The sequence below is a fragment of the Arvicola amphibius genome, chromosome 10 (assembly GCF_903992535.2).
Source record: "Arvicola amphibius chromosome 10, mArvAmp1.2, whole genome shotgun sequence".
Taxonomy (NCBI): domain Eukaryota; kingdom Metazoa; phylum Chordata; class Mammalia; order Rodentia; family Cricetidae; genus Arvicola; species Arvicola amphibius.
In genome coordinates, this window is record NC_052056.1 from 42,022,221 (window position 1) to 42,046,014 (window position 23,794).

Genomic DNA, 23,794 nt, shown 5'->3' on the forward strand with positions numbered 1-23,794 from the left:
TGTTCCTTTTCTCCATTAATGTAATTATCACCAATAAACAAAGGTTATCTGTCCCATCATTTTAAAGGGAAACCGCCTTAAGTCCTACCAATCAAATCCTATTCTGTAATTGATATGAATGGATTATAATGACTTGTTTAAATATACTTTTCAGAGTTTTCAAGTGTTCATGTATGAAGAAAAAGAATACTATTCATCCTTAGTACTGGGTTACAGGGAAGAAACTCTGTTGGCATTTTTTACATTATTACCATGATAATTCTAAAACAACACACTTACCCATATTACAAGTAATAGATTTTAAAGAGATCAGCTAAATGGTCTAGGGTTCAACAGCTGAAGTGGCCATCCTAAAGGCAGTATCCAAATACTAAATCTCTAGGCCATTCTACCTCAACATTTTTATAACTTCATCCTTTTTAATAACATTAAAGTGGCATAAGTCATTTAATGTGAAAAGCTTATGAGATTTACCATGCCATGAACATTGTGAAGAATGATAATAATGTGTTTCATAAATAAAAAGTTATGTTGTTTAGAAAGAATTAAATTAACAGGGATAATGACACTTTATAATATTTTGGGGGGGACATTGTATATTTCAAAACATATAAGAACCTGAAACTTGGGGACTGGAGAGATGGCTCAGCAGTTAAGAGCACTGGCTACTATTCCAGAGAACCTGATTCCAATCCCAGGAACCACATGGTGGTTTATAACCATCTGTGATGAGATGTGGTGCCCTCTTCTGGCCTGCAGGCATACATGAAGAAAGAACACAGTATACATAATAAATAAATCTTTAAAAAAAGAATCTAAAACTTTAGGGAAGTAAAAATTATATCAAAGCAAGGAAGCAGTGGCTTTTATAGCAGATAAGAGCATCTGATAAACGAATTAAAAATCAAGAAAAAGCTTTTGGAAATGGCTTCCTGGTAAAATAGTTCAAAAGACAAACTGGCTCTTTGAGCATTAGGATAATATCTTCCGCGTTTGTCTTAGGACCCAAGGGTCACCCAAAGCTGGGAAGGGGTGACAATAAACAAATTGTGGGCTTTTTCATCAGCAAGAAAGGTCCACAAATGACAAGGAAGCATTGTGGGAGTCCTGTTGGGGGTGGGAAGTACCGGGAAAATAACTGCTTCCAAGTATGTTAAACATGGATTTCTGAAAGGGGCAAATGCAATTCTGGACAACTATAAAATAATACTATTTTAAAAACATGAAGCTCAAATTCATTTATTAGACTTGTTCACCATGATATGTATATAAATATAATAAATAAATGTAAGTATCACATTGACAAGGAATGAAACTATCTCAAGAACAATACAGTCACTATTGCTTTGAATTTAAAAGATGGGTGTGATTTCACTAATGAAGTCTGTTCATTTCAGTGTGAAATAGTATAAAGAACTAAAGAATTAAGAATGCTTTGACTACCATGGAATCAAATATTTAGTAACATTTATCAAGTCCTTAGCAGTGGTATATTCACGATACATTGAGTATGGCAAAAAAAAATTAGACCTATACTACTTTCTAATAGAAAAAGTCTTAGTATTTCCTCTAACAAATTATATTAAATTGTTATCACACCAATGTCAAGACACATAGCTCACACTGAACAGACTGAAAGGTTATAGGCTGGTATAGAACAGGTATCCTCACTTTATGAATTAAGGGCATTGGGTTATTAACTTGGAATCAAATTATAGTTTGGCCACTTTAAACAAGTTTCACCATCTTTATAACTTAGTTTTTCATATCTCAGAAGAGCAATTATGTTACCTACTTCACCATCTTCCAAAGGTGTAAGGATTACCTTGGTGCTGCCCATCAAATAAGACATTTAACCTGCAGTCAATATTGAAGGTGACAGCAGCTATTAAAGTGGAAAGAATTCTGGTCTTGACACAGCAACACAGGACATGTGGAACTGTTACTAACCTACCTCTGTGACCTTAGATGAGTCATGGTGTCTCAGAGCACCATCTCTCCATCCATAGAGAAATATATATTTTCAGTCTCTTTGTATATAGGTCTGTCATCTAGGAGATGGGGGTAGCTTTGTTGAGGAAGTGCTTGACGTGAGTTTTGACCCTAGAACTTACACAAAAGAAGCTGGGGGACTTGTCATGGGCATTGTCACAGTGCTCGAGATGCAGTGGCAAGAGAATTCCTGTGGTTGTTGACCTGTCAACCTCACTGAACCTGTAACCTTCAGGTTCAATGAAAGACACAAAGAGGAAGATACTTGTATCAGTGTGTGCTGGTGTTTTTATACATTCTTGTATGTCCACTTCACACACACCTGCATAGCAGTATGCATACACACACACAAAATTTCTGCCACCAACAAACACCCCCCATACACAAAGTGGGGGTTATGTGATATACATGTTTATATCTGTTCATTAAAAGCTAAGAAAATCTGTTCATTTCCAGATGGATGACATTAGCAGAAGTATCATCCATTGACAGAAACAGCATATATTATCAGTTAATGTGGCAACATTTTGAAATAGAATTGAAGATTAGTAAGGATCCAAAGCATTTGTCTTGAGCTTTAAAGACGAATAGAATGCTCATATATGCCAACTTAAGTCTTCAAAATTGAGCATTGGCCAGAGGTAGAATATATGATTTATTTAAGTCAATACTGAAGTGCAGACTCCTCCCATTTTCTTCCACACCAGGTGCCACCACCTTCCTCCTCACACCCCTTGCAGACTTGCAATTATACATCAAGGAGATCCTTAAATAGAAAGAGATAAGAGTTTGTGGGGCTGATCTTTTTTATATAATTGGAAAAGAAATATTCATGAAAGTAAAATAAATTAACAAAGACTGAGGTTCTTACTTGCCATATTCTGTTAGTCGAAGACTTCTTTGTGTGTGTGTGTGTGTGTGTGTGTGTGTGTGATGTAATAGATAGATATGCAAGAAACTTTGTCTTTAAGAAGATAGTGTATGCTTAATGCAAGAGGGGTAGAAAGAGGGAGCGTAATCTGAAGGGAAGATATAGACAGTTTTGTGCATCACCAATGATTGTCACTCAGAGGCCCAGGAGGTTAAAAGGGTAAGACCACAACAATATTCACGTCCTCAGAAGGTATCACTCCTTTGCATTAGAAAGATTCAGACTCTATAATTATATGCACCCTGATAGCACCAAGTTCTTTGTCTAGTTACTGTTTAATAAACTCTTCTGGGTGTTTGAATTTTGAGGATTATATTAGGACGTATTTGGAACCGACTTGGATTTTCTTATTTTGTGGGAGCGTGAGATAAGGACTCAATTTTGTTAGGACTGGGAAGGATATGGGCTGCCTGTTGTCAAGATGAATAGAGCCCGCACTTGGACAGCTCTGCTTTTCATAGTGTGGATTGACAAGAGCTGTTCATTTCCAGACAGATGACAGAAAGACATGACTTTCCCCGCCCATTGATTCTGACATGGTCTGGTCCAACATCTACATCTATACACATACTTCATCTGCTTTCTGTTCTAAGAGGCTCTAAGGGTTCTGTGGATCTCTGGCAATCAGGAGAGAGTTTTATTGTTTGTTGAAATTTAAATGATAGTGTAATGAAAACAGTGGCCAGGACGGCTATGGTGTTTGTGATCTAAGCTGGAGGTTAAGTTTTTAGCTCCTAAAGTATAGAAGACAATGAACCATGGTAACAATGGAGTGGTTCAAATTAAAATATGAGTCCACATTCTCTTCTTTGGTAAATGTAATAATAATGAAGAAGGCCATATGATGTGGAAATCCCACCTGGATGCTGTAAATATTATTGGTTAATAAAGGAACTGCTTTGGGCCATAGCAGACCTATAGAGAAATAGAGCTAGGTGGGGAAAACTAAGCTGAATGTTGGGAGACAGAAGGCAGAGTCAGGGGGATGCCAGATACCCTCACTAGAGACAGATGCCAGAACTTTAGCCGGTAAGCCACAGCTATGTGGCAATACATAGATTAATAGAGTTGGGTTAGCTTAAAATATGAGTTAGCCAGGAATACTCTTAGGTTATTGGCCAAACAGTGTTGCAAATAATATGGTTTCTGTGTGATTATTTCGGGGCTAAGGGGCCGGGAACAACCAAGCAGCCCCCCCCCCGCAACAGCTGTTCTAGACAGTGGCAGAAACAGCAGGGTAATGTTGATATCTTCATTCAGTTTCACAGAGTATCCATAAATAAAAGCATTTGTAAGACGATACAAAATAAGAGAGGAATTCAACAGAAAAAAGCATAATGACTCAACCACATAGGATGTAATAGAAATTTTTAATTTCAGCAAAAGAGTAAAGACAAGGTGAAAAGATAAAAATAAGGGGTAGCTATAGTGGATGATCATATATGATCATACATTGCACAGCTTTATGTTGACCTGAATTTAATTCTGTGTTTTGAATTATGCCCTCCTCCCAAAGGATATCAAGAGGGTAGATATAAGCAGGTATAAAATAAAGATACAGAAGTGCAATTCTTTTTAACATGAGTCTAAAGATCCATTTTGAATGGTCTAGAAATAACATGTTGCATTGTCATGGAAGGTGCAATTGACAGAATGACCATGAGAGGTGACATTTTGAAGGTAGAGAACAAGGGTTCTGAAACCAAAATGCAGTGTAGAACGTCACTCTTTATCAATTAGAGTCTTGATTAAAAAACAAAACAAAAGTCAGCCACCGAACTTTTCCAGAGCTGTCTATACTCTGTATAGACAGAGTATGTATATGTCAGTGTCAAGGCAGTTAGTCCTGGCTTCTCAGGGAAACGTGAAGACAAGAACAGCTCGAAATTAGGATGTTTCTGGAAGCTACTCACTCATATTGTTGCTGTTCGTGTCTGCTTCCACAACAGTTGGGAATTGGTAGATTTCTGATAACGTTAAATTAATTTATGAATATTTAGCAACTTTTACTGCATTTCCAGGTAATAACTAACCTTCCTCAAAGAAGAAATCAAATAAGCCCTAAACAACATGCTTCTGTGATAGACCCCTGTACCATGGTAGATACAATTTGTATACCTGGCTCAAATCCAGACATCTTGGATAGGAGTGTATTGACTCTACAAATAAGGCTTTAAAAATACTTTCTTGATAAGTAAATCTACATAACACATTTCTTAATTTGAAACTTTTTACCTACCTTTATAATAGTTTATAAATCTAGGTTGAATTCAGTAAATATAAAATTATATTAATCATTTTTGCATAGTAGTTTTATAAATGATTCATAAATATAAAAGTTGTTATATCTACATTTGATCTACTGTGACATTACTAAAATTACACCAATTTAATCTTCTGGCTTTGATAAAAATATGAAATGTAAGACCTAATTTTAGTTAAAGGATCGTTGAACTTCATCATGAACATTTTTGTTTCTTTGTTAAGTTTCTTTAAATCATGATTTCTTTATGAAAACCAAACTTCTCTAAGGCAAGGAGAATCTCAGAATATCCACAAAGACTCAAATTCATTTTTGTACATTTTCTTATTCATTTTTAATAATTTCTACTCTTAAAAATGTTTTCATCAGCATGTAACACGGTCCACTTTGCCATTTCTGAAATAAAAATAGTTTTCTTTGTGTTATGTCTCGTCTTATGTATTTTAACTTTTGACTTATTATCTTTGTCATGTCAGGATGAAAAATGGATCTCTCTAGGAACTTCAATTATGTCAGACTGAAAAATCATTTCTCTTGACTGCTTTGGGCAACTGCATGTTCAAAGCCCCTTTGCCTCATTTCTCATGGTTCTCTTTGTGGCTACGCTGCCTTCCTGCTTTTCAGGTCCATTTCCATTGCCAATGACAAATCTTACACTCAGGGTCAGACCCAGTCCATGTGCATGTAACAATCCCCAAGCTCATGGCAAAGATTTATTTAAAAACTTGTCATTACCAGAAGCTATTTATTCCCTGAAATGTCAACTTGTACACATGTGTAGTTATAAAGTACAATGATGATACACACATATTCACATACATACACTTAGAGAGAGGGAGGAAGAGAGCAAGAGAGAGAGACTAAGAGGGAGAGAGAGTAAGAGAGAGAGAGAGAATATGGGTGGTATTATTTTTTAAAATGCAATGACTTTCACTCTAAGGAAGCATTTCATTGTATGAGCTGTGTTTAAGTTTATCTGAACCTTATCAGTTGTTGTTGGATGTCTACAGTGCTTCCCCTAGGAGGTATGAGACGATTCTAAACCTAGAATTCAGTACAAACATCTTTTAGCACAAAGAGAATACTGAATGATGTCACCCTCTGATTCCAGTGATCTTTCTGTCTGTTCTCAACACCTTCTCAACTTTTAAAATTCCCTTACCTAATTCTCTGATAGCTAATGGTAAAAAAGAGAAACAATATAGGAAGCCGTAATGGGAGCTCTCTCTTCTATCTGCTATCCTTTCCCCTTCTCTTCTACCCAAAGCATCATGAGTAAACTATGTTCTTTTGATGGTTTGATATTCTCCTATGACTCTTGATCTTCTTTCCTATATTGTGAGGACTTCCTTGGATATCTCCCTTCCTAAAATCTTGATCTTCCATCAGAGAGGGGAAAAGAAGTTTCTCTCCCTAACCCTGTGAAATTTTTCATGTGGCATTTAGAACATTCCATTTGGGATTATAATTCTTGATTTACAGCTGCTGTTAAAATTTCTAGAGTCTCAGCTCTTTGAGAGTCTGTTCAACATCATACTTCACCCAGCACCCAACTTACAGCTTGGTTGCCACTGTTATTTTTATTCAAAATCGCAGTTCACCGAGTGAGCGTATCAGGGTGAGTCAAGAAAGCAGCGGTAAACTAATGAGACTGTTAAACAGGAAAATGTAATGATCATGTCGAGTGTGATAGAATGCCCATCAAAGTGTAATCATTCATTCTTGAGTTTGAAACAAAGGAAGCATATATGTTTAAAGGGCATTTTAGCTGGTAAAAAAGTCACAGAGGCATTCATTATTATTATAGTGACCCTTATTACCGAAAATTGGCATTTCTATCTAAATGGCACTCTATAAAATTAGATTTTTCAATAACATATTAAGCAAAAACACTGTTCTTGTAGGTTAAGTCTGAGGTTCTTCTGAATAAAGGGAATGAAGCAGAAAATTCTGAACTGAAATATAGTATTGATTTGACATTAAGCTTAATGAGAAACAAGAAATGAATGCTGTGGGCAAGAAAATAATAAAATAATTATATTCCTTTTGAATTCCTCTTATCGAATTAAATTATAATTTTGATGAATCTTGAAGTTTACATAATTGGGAAACCTTATTTTGTGTATAAAAATATTTAAATCATACAGACACTAAGTGGCTTAGATAACAAGAAGCTAGTCAGGAAGACAGGAAGATGTGTGGGAAGGAGACATCATATATCTTGAATAAAGTTCAGAAGGCAGAAACCGCAACAAGCTTCCGTTCTGGTTTTGGCTAAATAAATTGATATTTAGTAATATATGGCTATTATGCCAGTAAGAGAAAATAAGCAACTGAAATAACAAAATAAAATTTGACTTCTAAGTACCTTTTATTTGTACACGCAATTTTTACATTAGGTATGTTGCGAATGCATTTGTGTCAGGATCATAGGGTCAACATGGCAAAAATGGAAAAAAGGATGGAAAGCCTATATTGTAACGTGAGAAACGGGGCCTGGAGAGATGGGCCAGTCTTTTAGAGTACTTGTTGCTCTTGCAGAGAGCTGGGTTCAGTTTCTGGCACCCACACGGCAGCTAACAACTATTCATGGCTCCTGTTCTGGGGATCCAACCCTGGCACCAAGGACACACATAGTGCACATGCATACATGTATGCCAGATGCTCATGCCCATAATAGAAATAAATGCAAAAAGATTTCATTAAAGCAAGAAATGTTGAAGTCCTTAGTTCTATTATGATTAATTTGCTTGTAAATACAAGTGTTTGTTTGTATGTCCGTGTGAGAAGCAGCAGCTTAATTTATTTACAAGACATCCTTAAGTTTTCTCACTCATCCACTTATTCTTTCTTTTAATCCAAATAAAATTTGAGTAGCACTGACAAAGTTAAATAAGATCTTGGTTTCTAGTAGGCTTGTATTCGTTGTGGGCAAAACGTAGGAAAAAGCTGCTGTAAGAATTAATTATGTGTCTCACAAGCGGTCGGTACAACATCATTACATAACATCTACAGCAAAGGAGGGGAAGGCTCTCGGAGAAAAATGATCATGAAAGCCTGACGCGATAAAAGCCCTTACTTTTTATTTACTTATCTTGTTAGGGAAGACATCATCTGGAAAGGAGAAAGAAAACAGAGGAATACAATTCATTGCTGATTGAATATAGTAACTTAAAGAGCAGAGAATATTGAAGTGTGGGGTTCACAGAGGAACCCCCTCACCAACCCTGAACTAATATTTGATGTTTCCGGTGCTGACATGTCATAAAGTAGCAGCTCTTGGACGCGGAGGGCTCGTTAGTACAGTGACATGAGCGTAGTGTCCAGCCTTGTCCTAGTCAATGCTCTCCTCTGTAAGTGTGGTAAACCTGCTCCCCCGGCTACAGAACCACACTGTCGAGAAGGCAAATCTCTTAAAATATTGCTTTCAGAACAGATTTGAAATTGAATCTGAAACAAAGGAACTCACATAAAAAGTGACTTCATGTTTCCATTTCCTCTACACTGAAAAAGAAAAATAAACTCCATCTTTTTATTCCTTCTTCTTCAACTATAACTATCTTATCTTTTCTCTACTGTGACACAGAACTTGTTCTTAATTTTTTTTAACTTAATAAAACCCAGAGACAGGCTTTTATGCATATTCATGTATACTTGATTAATAATTGATGAGAAGGCCTGGGGCAGGTGGTAGAGAGGAAAAAAAATCTTTAGCAGGGAGCAGGATGCAAGAAGATCTCTCACTAACCTCCTTCCCAGGGGGAAGAGAAGCAGAGAGAGTAAAAGGCAATGGGGGTTGGGGGTGCAGGCTCGAGGCAGAATGTCATAGCACAATGCTGGCTCCATGATTTACATATTTAATTGCTTCCTGTCTTTAGCAGTTGGGCTCTGTGCTTCTGATACATTCTCTGAGAAATTCCTCTTGAGACCAAAAAAAGTGCACAGCGTAGGAGGGAAAACCGAGCTGAAGCCTGCAGGATGTCCTAGGGGCTGAGGAAGGGCCATTGCCTTTGTCATGCTCTCTGACTGTCAAGTGGCTCTAAGAACAGCTACGCCCAGGACCAGTCTCCCACAGACAAGACAGCATTGTGATGGTCAGGCCAGGCTGGGCCAGCACCTTGCACCTGAGTTTAATAATTAGCTAAATATACCCTTATTGTACGGTCTCACTGTATATCCTATTTTCCTAAATTCATGGGGCCACGTAGGGTTTTCAAAACATTTTCCCTTAGTTCTTCTGACGTCAGTGGTCTTATTTATGTTTTTTTTTTTTCTCATGAGTGTACTCAAAAATAAAGAACTCACGTGACTTGTCCAAACACTGCTGAAGATGGAAGTCGGTTGAGAAAGCAACCTGTCTGGAGTCTAGAATAGGACAATATATTCTCAGCAGAAGATAACACAGTGTGTGGGGGCAATGCACATAGCAGAGTGTCATGTTCCTACAAAGCCACAGATCACTGATTTTGACTCGATTTTCCAGTGTTATCATGTGACACGTTTATGATACTAGAAGTAGTGTGTCACCTAATTGAGTCACGCAAAATTCAAAATTTGAAGCTGTCATGTGAATATTCACTACGAGCAATATTATTTACAGAATTTCAAAGCCTTTATCAAATTTCATGGAGTCTTTTAGATTAAGCCAGTGGTCTATGGCGAGAGGAGTAATTCGAGTCTCTTGATGCCACATCAATAACAATAAGCCCCAAATTTACGAGGATATTTTGGAACACTGCTTGGTTTTGATGACTATATCTGAGCCGAAGCCAGTGTGGTCGAATTTCTGACTGCAATACTGTAAGTCAAGAGCTGTAAACTGTTGTGGGACAAGAGACTGAGAATGAGCAATACCCAGAAGAAGGTGAGTGACGGCGATCAGAACTTTGGTCTTCCGATCCCCTCAGCACCAAACAGTGTACTGTAGGGCATGTTTTTCTAAGTACAAAAGCTGGTACTGAGCACTTTCCCATGCGGACTGTGCCAGTAGGCCAGGCCAGGGTTCATTTTTCATCATGGTTTTTCCTATGCAGAAGATAATCGTTTATTTATGATCTTGGATAGTAAAAATCAAAGTAATATTTAAAAAACAATGGCAGTTCTGGCCATTCTCATTTTCTGTTGTGAAGGCAATGATAAATAATAAATGAACAGTTGATGCATATTTTAGCAGAAATGAATCATTGTAAAAATATTAACTACTTATTTATTAATACTTAACTACTCTATATAGTACTTACTGACAAGTATGAAAACAAATTATTGTTTCCTTTATTTCCTTGAAATATTCAAGGAACCAAAGAAAAAATATTCCAAATTTATCAGATGTTACTACCAACATTATAGTTTGAACTACCTTTTCATGAGTCCTTATTTGACATTATCATTGGTTGAATATTGATTTTTATTTGAAGGCTTAAATGGATAACAGTGTAGAAAATCATGAGTTTTCCCTTCAATCCCTTACTTTCACAATTAACATTTTAAAAGTAACTTCATTAAAGCTTAGTTTCACATGTGCTTGGGCCCCAGATACTAAGACTTAAGAATATGACAACTCAATATTATTTTTTTGTTGTTTTTGAAATCCTTGTGTCTGTGCTTCTCATCTAACCAATTGGCCAAATAATGGTTCAGTTTTTGCATCATTACTGACTCCCTGTTCCCTCCCCTCCACATGACTAATACCAAAGCAATTGCTTCTCCTATAAGTATATTTGGTCTTGAGGATATTATTATTATTATTATTAGTAGTAGTAGTAGTAGTATGTGTGGTGTATTGTGAATTTCATCATGTAAACAGAGGCTTCTGTTCACTGTTTTGAACTCGGATACTAAAAACAAGTCTCTTTTGGACACCCTTTGTCAGATGCCTGGACTCATTTTAGATTCTAATTGGAAGCAGTACTGCACCATTGCAATGGATTTCCTCCACCCTTTGCTCCTGTGTGGCCTGTGTTTCAGTGGCAGCTGAACCTTCATGCTGCCCCTTCCTTCTCAGTGACTGCTCACCCACTTCTTCCAAATCATAGGACAAAACTAAGATGTTCATTTGAAATTTAAACATCTAAGAGAATCCATTAATTTTTGTAGCATACTCATAATGATGCTGCAAGATGTTACTTTTAGTTTTTTATTTTTAATTTTTTGGAAATATTTATTTTATTGATTATTATTGAGCTCTACATTTTTCTCTGCTCCCCTCCCTGCCTCTCCCCTTCTCCCTTCAACCCTCCCCAAGATCCAAATTTACTCAGGAGATCTTGTCTTTTTTTATTTCCCATGTAGATTAGATCTATGTATGTCTCTCTTAGGGTCCTCATTGTTGTCTGAGTTCTCTGGGATTGTGGTTTGTAAGCTAGGTTTTTTTTTTTTTGCTTTATGTTTAAAAACCACCAACGAGTGAGTACATGTGATAATTGTCTTTCTCTGTCTGGGTTACCTCACTCAAAATAATGTTTTCTAGCTCCACCCATTTTCCTGAAAAATTCAAGATGTCATTATTTTTTTCTGGTGTGTAGCACTCCATTATGTAAATGTACTACATTTTCCTTATCCATTCTTCTGTCGAAGGGCATTTAGGTTGTTTATCTGAGCATTGTGTCTGCCTGTATGCATGTCACAACAATGTGCAGTACCTATGGTAGTCAGAAGGGTGTGACAAAAGCCATATAACTGAGCATACAGGTGTCTATGAGCTGCCTTGTATGTAGGAGCTGGGAACTAAACTCAGGCCTCCATCAAGGAAAGAAAGTGCTCTTAACTGTTGAGATATATTTCCAGTCCTGTAAATTTTTATTTTATGAAAAATATTTTTTTTTCTGTCTGTGACAATACTTTACTTGCAAAACAGTTTTTCCTAGGGAACTTACAGTTTTCCAGAACTTATTCCTTCCCCACTCCATATGGGACACTTTGTGATCATAGCTGTGGGTATTACACAGGCAAATCAGGAAATCAAAAGAGTTCAACGAGCTAGTAGACTAAGTCTGACTGTGAATTACATTCACATTAAATGCTTTTAAAAAGGAAGTTCCCCATGATTTCCTATTTAATTTCCGAGTCAGTGTAACCAAGCATGGAGTCCAAGAATGGATATAATTTGAGAATCCTCTGCCTTTAGAAGAATGAGGACATTTCAGAATCGCTGACTTAAGTGAGTACCTATTATGTGTTTTTACATCCAATCCAATTTTACCTTTGATGCAAGTTTTAGTATTCTTTGACTTAGTTTCTGTACTGGTCGTTGCTTATTGCATTTAAAAACTGATACACAAAATTTTTCATTAACAGATGCCAGCATTATTAGACTCACAAGGAATGCTTATAATTATTGCAAAGGAAGAGAAAATTCTATGATTTAATTTCGTTAAGGAACAGAAACATATCAGAAGCGACAGTGGAACAAAGCAGCCGGCAAAAGATAGTGAAGTTCTGCATTCTCTGTGCTAAGAACCGAATGGCTGGCTGTCGCAGGGGAAGAAAGACAATGCAGAAAAGAGCCAAGGACACAGGTGGGGAAGCACTGCACAATGCTATCTAGAAAACCCTGAATACAAACGCTGAAAACACCATTTAGAGAGTGGAGAGTACGGCCGATTTAGCCAGACAACAATGCATCTTTCCTTCCAACACAGCTTCCTCTCCACTAAGTCTCACTCCCCTTCACTGTCACACAAAATATGGCTCTACACATATTGCAGGTACATATTATTGTGAAGTCAAAGGAAAAAAAAAACTATACACAGTATCAGGCCATTCACGAAAAGGAATGTAGGTTTATGCACCAGAGTGTACCGCTAGAACACCGCTAGAAAGAAATTCTTTTCTAGCCATTATCTAGTCTAGTTTGGAAACACAGGTCAGGGGAAGCTATCCCGGGGAAGCGATATTAAGCTTTCAAAGATAGGAAAATAGTGATGATCCCTCCTGTGTAAAAATATGATGAGGACAAAACAATATTTCAACATAGCTGAATGTGGGAGCTTTCAGATGAAAAAGTATCAAGTATTATGCACGATCAGTAAACAGAGGTAATATTTGTCCACAAGTAAATTTTAGTCTATGCAACAAGTATAACTTTCATTGGACCCCATGTAACAAGTGTAACAAGATAAATGCTATGTACCACCTGCACTAGAGTAGCATGATTCCCGTGTGCTACACACCGTGACAAGGTCTGGAGCACATATTCTTGTGAGTGGCTCTCTGAACATGACTAAATTTGAGATTTCAGAAGAGATCGATGTCAAAATGGAATTCAGCAGTGGATGCTTCCAGATTGAAGTACGTAGAGGGAATCTCGATTCTGCTCTTGTTTGGCCTATGATGTGGATGTATTGTCATGCTCCTGTGTTTCTCTCCATCCTATGTCTTTTCCACTCTACTGTTTCAAGTATTGGATATTTAATAAAATTACTCTTATACAGTAAAATCATATTTTATGCAATCCTTGTTTATATTCTTTAATAAATTAGAACAAATAAATATGAGTGCAGGGGACCTCACAAACAAGGAGATGGTGTCAGATCAGTATAAGCTGAAATTTATGGTTGTTGTCCACCACAAAACATGGCTGTTGGAAAGCAAATTTGGATATTCTGCAAGGGCAGTGGATGTGCTTAATCGCTGAGCCATCTCTCCAGGTCCCAATTGGAACCTTTCTAAGTCAATTGTGTATGATCTCATTGCGGAGTAAGTGTAAATAAGATGTGTTTCCTTCACATTTTCACTTGTTAATCTAGTGGGCAGTACGTGTAATTTTGCCCATACTTTATTACTTAATCCTCTTTGCATTCTCTTAACACATTTATTGATCTCCTCTTTTCAGCTTTTACACTTAATGATCAGAAAGGCATAGCTAATAGCTAGACTTCTGCTGTCAAACACCTGGTTTGGCAAGGACTGCCTGAGGATGGGTTTGTTAATATAAATGTAAACGAGGGTGTTCTCAAAGGAAATATTTCAAAAATGAGGCACACAGGAAAACATTGCATTATAGAAGGAGGGGCAGAGCAGAGGGATTCTGGAGCTTATTCCTTCCCCACAGGGGGGCGGGGTAGATGACTTTCTGTTTTCCCAATGTTGCCAACAGTAGGATCTTAAGCCAAATACAAATTTAGGTTGTCAACATGTCATAATTAACAGTTAAGTGAGCTAACGAAAACAACATCCTTGGCAGCTTGATTCTCTGATGTGACAATGACTTGTTCTTTGAGAGCTCCCTATCTGCATTTGAATTCTGTCTCCAATAAAACCCCTTTATGAATCTTAGCCAAATTACTCTCATTCCCCTGCCTCAGTTTCCTCACAAATAAATTAGAGATAGTGACATGACAAATCTACTTCATTTGGACTCTTTGACGATTTAACTCATGCAGTACCGTCTAGGTATTTTGAATACTGTTTGTTGAGTAATTGTTATTATTCCTCAGGCTATTAACTAGACTTTTTGTTTGTTTGCTGAGGATTAGTATGTTTTACTTCTTCCTAGTCTTCATTCTTAGCAAATGATGAAAAGATGTTGGTATTCAATTACACAGATCATAAAACACTGGATATGCCTTCCTCTTTGGAAATATCCTCTGTTGAAGCATCTCAGCTCCAACACTGCCTAAGAAACTCCTACAAGCTCTATACCCTTTGTCAGCAAAGACTCACAGAAACAATGAAAAACAATCAAGAAACAAGCACTATGTGGTTAGTGAATACAAGTTCTACCACTTTTAAGTAAAGGAAATAATAAATAATTATTGCTTGAAAATATGCTTTATGAAGCTTTCTAAATAGCTATACCTCTCTTATATTGCACCAAATTAAGTACATTAAAAATTTCTCTAATAAGGTATGACAAAAAGTCATGACCTCTTACAGGAAAGAAAAATGATGTGAAATCAGCGTATGTACAAATAAGCATGAATTGCCTGGAAGCTGAAATTACTTATCTGAAAATTATATGGTGGTCCCAGGACCACAAAAACTTTCTCAATGAATTGCCTCCTCTTTGGAGACTAAGTGCTAAGAGATGAATGAATTTTATCTCACCTGAAGGGTCTACACAGGTAACATACAAATATGTAAGAGTTATAAATATATTTGGTATGGATTGTATTTAAGAACATCTGACTTGACACTGTCATTTTTGTTTTAAAAATTACTTGCTGTCTTATTATTTCTGGGTCCAGTAAGTGGTATCTATTGGGTATTCATGTTGTCAGAGCAGCTTGCTAGGAGTCCTAGTGGGCATTCCTTTCCTTGATATATTGTCACTTTGTTCCCTGGATATGTTGTTACTTTTGTCCCACAGGTGGGACCTGTAGGTGTGTATTTGTGTTTGAGTATGTATTTTGCAGTAGAGAAATGTAGTTTGTTACATCCAGTTTTTTAAAAAAAGGAATTTTTACTTCTTAGCAAGAGTGGCTCAGTTGAGGAGGTCGAATTGGATGGCTGCTATAGTCACTGTTCTATTACTGGAAGTGACACCATGACCATGTCCACTCTCATAAAGAAAAGCATGTAACTTTAAGCTTGCTTAAAGTTTCAGAGACGTAGTCCACTATCATCACAGTAGGAAGCATGGTGGCATGCATGGGAGGCAAGATGCTGTAGAAGTATCTGAGAACTACATCCTGTTCCTTAGAAACAGAGAGGTTCTTTCTCTCTCTGCCCTGGTGTGGGCTGTTGAAAGCCTCCCACCAGGAAACCTCAAAGCCCCACTCCCAGTGACACACCTCCTCCAACAAGGCCATGTCTACTCCAACAGGGTTGTGCCTTCTAATTCTTCCAGACAGTTCACCAACTGGGAACTAAACATTTAAATATAGCCTATGGGGCTACTGTCGTTCAAACCACCGCAGACTGGTTATGCACTTGGATGAAAAATCATAAAAGGTTAATAATTTTAGCTTGAGTTTGAAGTTGACACAGAAAAAAAAGTGAGGAAGATAGATATGAAAACCCAAGGAACATTCTAATTGATACAAAATTAATACAGAAAGGAGACAGAGCGGCAGAAGAGATTCAACTAAAATTAGACAGGGGTGAATAGAAGAGAAGAAGGATAGAGAAGGGAGTGAGCACACAGGAAGAAATAGAAACAGAGAGAAGAGAGAGGTACTGCATATGGACAGTTAAGGGATTCACAGGGACAGCATGCTGTTGTTATACTATTTCTGGAAGTTGCAAGCAAATATTCATTATCTGTCTTCTGCAGATTAGGTGTGTATGTGTGTGTGTGTGCATGTGCATGTGAGCACGCACACGTAAATGGCCATATTGCTAGAAACTAGAAAGAGAACAATGGAGAAAGATGATAATGAGATACGAGTGACATACAAGCAAGCAGAACAGGTAACTACAAAAAGGAAATAAGGGGAAGGGCCAGGAAGAAAGAGCATCAAGGTTAGGAGAGGCTAACGAGGGAAATGAGGAAAGATGATGAATGAGAAGAAAGCATAGTGATGCATAACTAAGAAAGTGCAAAATGAAACTCATCACATTGTACATTAACAAAAATTAATGTAAATTGCCATTCTGAGGGGCTAGGGTTGTGCCTAAGTGATACTCGACTAGCATGTCCTATCTTTCTTCTCTAGCATGACAAAACAATAAGTACGTAAAAAGGTATAAATATAAAATAAGAACCCTATTGAGCTGGGTCTGAATGTGCATAAAGGTCAGTGGTGGAGTGGATGCCTACCATATCCAAGACCCAAGGTTCTGTCTCTGATCCAAAGTAAACTAAACAATGAAACAAAAGAAACAATCCGTTGATGACTTGAGAGAGTAACCTATGATGTTTTGTTCCATTTCCTAAGTTGCAACATGATGCTTCATCTCATGGAAACATGTGTGATTTCTCTCACTGCATTAACCATGCAACTATTTGTACTGAAACACTTTTGATCTTGTAATTTTACTCTTCCTGTGGTTTATTTCCAACTTATTGTTGGGTCCCTATTCAATATAAGTACTAATACCAGTTCTTTTACAATTTATGGAGATGTGTGTGAATGTTTGTGTGCGTGTGTGTGTGTGCGTGTGTGTGTGTGTGGTGTGAGAGAGAGAGAAAGGGGAGAGACACACAAACAGAGAGAGAGAGAGAGAGAGAGAAAGAGAGAGAGGGAGGGAGGGAGGGAGGGAGGGGGGGGGGGAGGGGGGGAGGGAGGGAGGGAGGGAGGGAGAGAGAAGACCTATTGGAACATTACAAACATGTTCATATTGAATTTATTGAGTTGTTGTCATTTTAGACATCCTTAGCCTTATTGATTACTAAACTAAGCTATCAGGATTTCAATCACGTGCTAATATACAGAGAAATAGATGAAAACCACTATTTATTAGCTGCCATTAATTGAGAATGGATAGTAAATACTGTTCTCTATGGGATGGTCCTCATCTGAATGTTATCTTTCTCTGTTTCAGTCTCTTGAAAGGCATGGTGCAGATTCCCCAGCTCTGACAATCTCCAGCGAGAGCTGTTACATCATTAGTGGTTGTTTCTAGACTAGTGCTGAACATCTAATTCTCTACTCTGCTCTCCTTGACCAATGAATGCACAGACAATGAGAGCCACTCTTTATTTGAATATCTTAGCAATTAGATTGTTTCCATTTCAGACACCATTGCATATTTATTAGTGAAAACTAATTTGGATTATTATAATTACATCATTTTAAATTGCATTTAAAAACTACTGTAATAATATAGTATAGTAATTCAATCAAAACTCCATAGGATACCTAGAACTTGTATGCCATGTATTCCCTGACAAAACAATTGTTATTCGTATTCATCTTGTTTTTTTTTTTTTTCTTTTCTTATCAGTTCATAGGTATTGCAAGTCATACACTAGGCTTATAGCTAGGCAAAGCTCATAAAATCACGGATTACTAGAGAGTCTTGTAGGGTTTTTTTGTTTTTGTTTTTCAATGTTCCAATATCTTGCAAACCAGATTTTTCTTTTGATTTCTGATTTGAGTTTTCATAAAACCTCAGTGTAACACACAAATTGTATTTCTATGTTTTGCCTGGATTCACTATTAAATCAAAGACAAACTAATTTCTCTTAAATTGGCAGTAAGCTTGCAACGTAGTTTATTTTTTTAAAGTTTTGAGACGTTTGAAAGTAGCAACAAAATTGTTGGTTCTCTCAGTTCTAGTTTTATCTAGGAATTCAGCCCTATTGTGATCCAGCCTGAACCCAGGCAGAGAATACTTTATATATGAGCTAATCTACCCTGTATCATACCAAGACAGAAATAAGACTTGTTAAATAGAATTCTACTGGGAGACGATGCACAATGGCAGAACAGAAGACTGTCATATGCAAGGCTGTGTGGGCTTGATCCTCAGCACCGTGATAGCAAGACAAGGATAGTAAGGGGTCTCTGCTGCTGTTACTATAGACATTTGGATCTTGACTGTCACAGGATAGAACCCAGGAGTAGGATGTGGTATTTTACATCATTTAAGAATAAAAAAAATGGATTTTTAAATTAACTAAATCCATTCATTATTCTAATAATAGTATATATTTTATGATTTCTATGTGTGGTATGCTACTGCAAACAATGTACTTTATGGAAGCTTTCAGTGAAAGAATCAACAGCAATCTTTAGTTATATGTAAAAGTGGAATTATAACCTATATATGAAAGCTGTGGAGTCTTTCTTATCCTTTAAATATATATCTCTAAATGGTTATGATCAATGTATATACTTTGACCAGTGTATGAGTCATAGCTTTCTATCTATCTATCTCTCTATCTATCTATCTATCTATCTATCTATCTATCTATCTATCTATCATCTATCTATCTACAATCTATCTATCTATCATCTATCTATCTATCTATCTATCTATCATCTATCTATCTATCTATCATCTATCATCTATCTATCTACAATCTATCTATTTACAATCTATCTATCTACAATCTATCTATCTATATATCTATCTGTCTAATCTACATATCTATCTGTCTATTTATCTATCACCTGTCATCTGTCTATTATCTATATCTCTGTCTCTCTACCTACCTATTTACTATCTATCATCTGTCTACCCATTAATCATCTATCAACCGATCTACACATATTTGTTTTATGATAAGTGTTAATTTTCTCACCTTTTCAAGTAATTGAATTAAATTTATTGTGACTCTTATCAATATCATTAATCTTTTTTCCCTCTCTGACATTTATTTTTCCTAAAAAGGAGGGAAAGTCTAAAAACTACTTTTGAACTTTCAAAATCTACATTTTTATGGTAATTACTTGCCAGTTTTTGAAATTTACTATTTATTAAATTGAGTAGAAAGGAAGAAAAAAGATAAAACGACATCTGATCTAAGACATTTTCTGGTCCAGTTTAACAGGATATTTCTACTGCCTCTAACTGTGGGTTTATGAACCTCTAGAGGAGACTAGGGACCACCTGAGTTCTAATTGGGCTTTGTTAACCTGATCATTTAAGTGTCTCTTTTACTAACCCATTATTTTCAATAGCTATTATATGTCTTTTTATGGTCAGGAATAAATTGTTCTTTTGTAAAAATCTCTCCGCACCACACCCGCCCCCCCATCTTTGGAATGGACGCCAAATTTCAGCAAGGCACATAAAAGCGAATGTGGTTCTTTGTCCGCAAACTTTAAGCTCAGCAGTGACAAGGCCAGTGCCTGCCTAGTGAATGGATGCTCTGCAAGAGTTCACACGGAAAACTTGCAAAAACCTGCTCCTGTGACAGTGAAGACCAAGGAGGTCTGTTGTGTTTATGGGGGCGGGGTGAGAAGGGTTCTGAAAACCACTAGTCCTGTCTGCCGCAGAAACCCTCTGCCTGTGCTTTGTGCCTTATTTCTATCAGCTTGAAATAACGCCCTAGAAAGCTAGCTGTGACTGAGTAAAAGGAGCCATCCAGTTCAGTGATTCTGCATATTCTTCCCTGTCTTCCACAGTAGTCTCTATATTGCTTTTGAACCTTTTCCATGCATGGTTCTTACTATCTATTGTTTCTTCACCCATTTCTTCCCACTTCTCTCTCTCTCTCTCTCTCTCTCTCTCTCTCTCTCTCTCTCTCTATATATATATATATATATATATATATATATATATATATATATATATATATCGTAATGGTATTAGAAATACCACAAAAAGCAAAAGGGCTTATAAAACAACATTAATAAAATTATCAAAAATCACATCTAGTTACTTATATTTAAATAACGAAAACCATCTTTCATCCAGTGCTGAAGATACATTATGAGACTTCTGTCAGAACGGGCAACTGAATAAACCCAGCACACTTGCTTCATTGGTAAATGTGGTAGTTCATGAAGATCTTATTAAAGTGCTTTTATCTTTATTACTGCCTTTATAACAGAATTGATTATGAAATTTTTTTGAAGGGAAAAAGACATCTATTGTAAAAGATGCTAATTATTGAGAAGCAATTGGTGAGTGTTGGTTCCCCTACTCCAGTTTCAATCACATCAGATGCATTTGGTGATGATGATGATGATTATTATTACTGTTATGTATGGTCCAACTGAAACACATGAAATCAAATCCTACTCTATAGTAGTACTAGCATAGCCTCAACACAACTGCAGTCAGTACAGGAAGGATGAGCTTGCTCTTGTTTCATGTGGTTTTGTTTAAATGTCGTCTTCACAATAGAGAGTCCTCAGACAACAGAGTGCCTTCATGAAAATAGGTAGATCAGGGTGGCCAAGAGCACATGAAGACTATAGATACTTTGAGTATTACAGAATACACTGTGGCTTAAGTAAGAGAGAAGCCAATATTAAATAAGCCAGATAAAACAGAGACTGGCAAATTAATCTGAACTTCCCATAAATAATAAACATAACAAGTATGACCAAAACAGTGGAATACACACACACACACACACATGCATGCAAACACATGTTCACATGCACACATACGTATACACTCACACCATCTAACATAATTAGAAAATCTAATTTAACTGTATTCTTATATCCTAACTTGCTGATTCTTGGAAGCCTAAGCAGGATCCTAAGATACAACAAAGCAGAGTTTACACAGTCTCAGACTTGGAGACAAATGGAAAGAACAAGAACAGAATCAGCGTGGGTGGTCGATAAACCTGGAAAACAGAAAACTAAACACAATTGTCTTTCTTCTCTCTACAAACTAAAAGCCCATGTTTTTTTCCATATGTAAAAAGAAAAGTAATTGCTATTTGTATTATAATTTCAGGTGTATGCTTAATGCAATGGAAGAAAATTTGACTTATGATGTTTTTTTAAAACATTCTGAAAGAAAAATTTCTAGGAAAATCATGGGTTCACTAGCTTTTGAACCAAGAAATATCTACATGGGGAGTTGTTTTTGTTCCTATCCATACTCATAATTCTAGTTAGTTCTGTGGACTCCGTTAATGCTGATTTACAAATGGGCTTCAACAGGTAGCAAAGAATCGCCTCTCAGAGACTATTCCCTACCAAACAGAACAGGAATCTGTCATATTACTCTAGTTGGCAGAATATTTGGTGATCAAGAATTGATATTGAACTTTTTCTTGAAAGAAATTGTCTAGAGATGTATGCTTTTATTTTATCTTTCCTGTGGAAAACATTGAACATTTCTTAACTCTTGTTTATAAATAAGTTAACTGTTTTAATTTTCTCTGATAGCTTCTGGTGATTTCCAGTCAAGTAGATCATTTGAAAGAAATTCATAATGTCAATCACTAATATTTTTAAGCAAAATTCTTTAATATTGTTCATACCAAAAGAATTCTGGTAAGGCTGGGAATAATTCTGAACCTTTTCAAGGAAATGATCCTCTGTCCCTTTTAGGCAACCTATTATAGTGTTTCCCCCACTAAATTAATTGTTTGACCAAAAGCCAAAAGATATACACTAAAGGTATTGCAAGATTTGGGTATTTTATTCTCTGTATTGGAAATGAGATGGTAGACTTGGAAGTTCGAAATATATTGAAAAATAGCAACTCTCCTTATTCACACATCCAGATACACATCACACATATGCATGTGTGTGTGTGTGTGTGTGTGTGTGTGTGTGTGTGTGTGTGTGTACTAAATTGAATCTTTCTCAGTGGGCAATATGGGACAGATAAATAGAAGGAAAGATGGCTATTAATCACAAGCACACTAGGGCAAGTAAAGCTAAGAGGATAAGATGAAGCTAGCACCCTGGGTGAGTGAGTACAGGCAACCCCTTATCTGTGAAATGAGAAGACATTCTGACTCAATGATGGGATGGCAGGAATGATGAGTGGCAGGGTTATATGGATATTCTTAAAAAATGATGAGGCACGCCCAGAATGTAGTGCAATTATATTGCTTTGTTTGAAACCAAGGAAGGCAAACAAGAAAATAAAAGCATCCATACACGCTAACAGGGTTGAAAAAGACATGTGAGGATTTTCCTTTTGTCTGTAATCAAACTATACAGGTAGCCAGATGTCAAACTGCTAATGAGAAGTAAGCAACTGAGTTATAGTTTTGCTCGTTAAACGGAGAAAGAAATATAGAAGCCAGAAGGGTCAAGGACACCACAAGAAAACTCACAGAACCAACTAACTTGGGATCACAGGGGCTAACTGAAATTAACAGAAAAAAGAAAGCCTGTATGGGAGTGATCTGTGCACTCTGCATGTTACAGTTGTACAGCTTGGGCCTTTTGTGGAACTCCTAACAGTGTGAATGGGGCTGTCACTGACTCTTACTAACTTTTGGGACCCTACTCCTCATACTGGGCTACCTTGCCCAGCCTGCACACAAGGGGAGGTGCTTGGTCATACTGCAACTTTTTTTTTGTTGATACTCATGTGAGCCATGTCCTTTTCTGGATGAAGATGGAAGAGGAGGAGAGTGGGAAGGGAGGGGGCAGGAGTGGTAAGGTAGGAGATAGGAATTGGAAGGGGAAGATAGGAAAGGCTGTGGCTGGGATATAAAATAAACAGAATTTAAAGAAAGAAAAGAAAAGAATAACCATTAATTATTAAAACTGACACTAAAGTAACACATCTTTTTGCTGTTATAGTATTTTTATTTATTTTAAAATTATATTTAATTATTTGTGTGTGTGTGTGTGTGTGTGTGTGTGTGTGTCTGTGTCTGTGTTTATGTCTGTGTTTATGTCTGTGTTGAAAAGTGCATGGAGGCCTGTAGTCAACACATGGTATCTTCCTCTATCGCTTCTATATCTTATTTCTTTAGACAGCCTCATTTACTGAACCTGGAGCTAGCCAGCTGATAGGTTTTACTGGTGGTCAGCAAGCCCAGGGATCTCCCTGTCTCCACATCCCTAACACCGGAACCAAAGCTATGCCATGCTGAAATGAGTTTTTCCATGGGTGCTGGTAACTCAACTCAGGTCTTTGTGGTTGGGGGAAAAAGTTTCTTGTCAAAGTGTTCAGTCCAGAAATCTTCGCAACCACAGAGAAATATGTATGGATTAAAGGCATCAGTTCCATCGCACTACTGGTATTTTCTTTATTTTGGCAACTTTTTTATTCTGTACACATATATAAACATAAATATACTATTTTTAGTTAATATTTATTTGTAACTATTGTTTTTTATGTATTTT